At 46.4% G+C, this 2,552-nt stretch overlaps 1 pseudogene; it reads left to right on the top strand.

Moving 5' to 3' along the window:
* The first annotated feature begins 968 nt into the window (after window positions 1-968).
* On the top strand, window positions 969-2,137 carry LOC136469390 (uncharacterized; annotated as a pseudogene).
* The last annotated feature ends 415 nt before the right edge of the window (window positions 2,138-2,552 follow it).

Raw genomic sequence — 2,552 nt, 5'->3', positions numbered from 1 at the left:
ATTTATAAAATATTTTTAGAATATAATTTAAATTGTTGTTATAATTTATAAAATATAATTTAAACTAATTTGATTTGAAAACAATATATATATTAAAAATCTCGGTTACGCCTAGAATAGGTTTTGTTCTATTCTCAAAAGTCATGTTTCAAACTTTTTTTTAAAATAATATGTATAAAAATATTTCTAAATTTGCTTTAAAAAATAAATAGTTTTAAATATAGTTTAATAGTCTACTTTTAGTTTTTTTAAACGGTTTTAAATCTCAATCCATTGTACGGACAAAATTCTTTCAATCTCAAGTCACATATCTCTTTATCCCAATTTCTCTATCCATCTCATACGTGGTCAATTTGGGCTAGCAATAACAATTCCTACCTATTTTGCTTTCTTTTTAATCTTTCGGTCCTATTGCTTTGGACGTAATTAACGATAAAGCCTTGCATGAATCAGCAGCCCACCATATCCACACGGTTGTCCAACATGTATTATTTATTTGATCTAGCTCCGTTGGCTGATCAGTCTGGAAATAAAAGCTCAGCACCAGAGCGATCAGGCCAACAAGCTAGGCACCTCCTCCTCTCCTTTCCTGGCGAGGACAGTTCCATGGTAACTTAAATTTTCCTATTTTAGATTTTACATGGGTGGATCTTTACACATTTGACACATAAAAAAACATAGGTGTTTTGCTATAAAAAAACAGTACGTCTCCTTTTTTTTTCGCCGTATTTGTTTTGAGTTGTTTCCTTGTTTTCTTTTCCACGTCATCTATCCGCGTCCGACACTCATACAACAGAAAATAAAATCAATCACCCGTTATTCTTCAGTCCCGATTCTATAAATCCAATAGACCAATACCCGACACAGTTGAGTTTCCGGATGCTTGGTGCTTGCTACAAATCCAAGACCCTACAGAGTTGAGTTTTTGGTAGACAAATATTGTTAGGTCTCCCGGCGCCGCAGTCATCATGCCTTGTAAACGCTGGGGACAGGACGACCGAAACAACCACGCCACCGCCGGCGGCGGCAGCCGGGGAAAGAGGTCGCGGTGGAATCGGCAGCACCTCTATCTGGTATTGGATGACTGGGACAAGGGATTCAGCCTCCACAAGGTCGACGCCGACAGCTTCGATTCCTGCTCCGGCTCTGACGACGATGACCACCAGGGTCAGGGTGTGGTTGCTCGGCACCTCCCAGAACCTCCGGCCCTGCAGGTCGAGTCACCATCTGGCCGTAACCAGGCCGATACCGGCATGACGTTCTCGGCCATGGGCACAAAGATCTTCGTCTTCATGAACCGGCGCTGCGGCCTCGTCTACGACACCGACACGGCCGTGCTGGCCGTCGGCGCGCACGCCCCTGCCAAGATGGTCTGTGGCTTCGGCATCTCCGTTCCCGTCGGCGACGTGCTCTATCTATTAGCATACCGATACTTCGACAAGCACGGGCACCACTCGTTCGAGGCAATGTCGTGGGCGCCACCGGAACCGCCCCCGACGACGCCGGCAGCTGGTCCTGGAACACTCTGCCGGCGCCGCCGCCCACGTTCACCACCCGCCAGCGCGTCGTCTCCCACGCCCTGCACCCGGACGGCCGCACCATCTTCATGACCACGGGTAACAAGGACACTCCCGGCGCTCCGCTGGGCACCTACTCGTTCGACACTCAGGAGGCTGCGTGGAGGTGGCACGGGGAGTGCGCCTTGCCGTTCGTCGGCCAAGGTCACTTCGACGCCGAGCTCGGCACGTGGGTCGGCCTTCACCGGGAGGGATAGGTGTGCTCCTGCCAAGCTGTCTCCACCGACTTCGTTAGCACGAGGCCTCTCGTAAAACGCTTTGGGTACGTAGATCCAAACGTGTACTTGGATTGCCAGACCACCAAGGAGAAACTGTTCCGCAAGGATCTCGAGACGTCCATGGGAGCCACTCTCACTTCTATGGGGTCATGTAGATTTTGTCTTGTCGAGTGCGTGGCGTCGAAGAAAGTGGGAGATTCTGATGGACGTGTGCTTCACTTGACCATGTTTGGTCTCAAGTATAATGACAAGGGAGAGCTCCAAACCACAGATCACCGGTCCACACGCTCCATAGTGTCTAGGCATAGGGGTCACTTTCGTCCTTTTGCATTCTGGATGTAGAAGCAACATGTTTAGATTGCTGCAATTTGTGCTGTGCCTCCTGAGTCCCCTCGTTCCTGTCGCGGCTTGTCCTGTTGCAATGACGAATCTAATAGATAGTTTTTTATTGCTGGGGAAGTTGTGTTGATCTATGTGTGTTTTCTCATTTGCAGGAGTAAAGAGTTATTGATGTTTTAATGATCCTACTACTGAAATGTATATTGTGTTGGAAGATGCCTATGGTAACATGCCCTAGCATTTGAGATGTGATACTCTTGCTTTTAGAAAGCATGCAAAATTTAGCTAGCCATTGGACTTCATATCTTCGTAGTTAGTTCTGTTGGATATATTATGGGCTTAGCCCGTATAATATTTAATAATTCAAATAAAACTCTATGGTATGTAACATTAAATGTTGTATGGTTTAATACTATAC

The sequence above is a fragment of the Miscanthus floridulus genome, chromosome 8, assembly GCF_019320115.1.
Source record: "Miscanthus floridulus cultivar M001 chromosome 8, ASM1932011v1, whole genome shotgun sequence".
Lineage (NCBI taxonomy): Eukaryota > Viridiplantae > Streptophyta > Magnoliopsida > Poales > Poaceae > Miscanthus > Miscanthus floridulus.
Note: the sequence above shows the minus strand (reverse complement) of the source record. Positions and strands in the feature narration are given on the sequence as shown.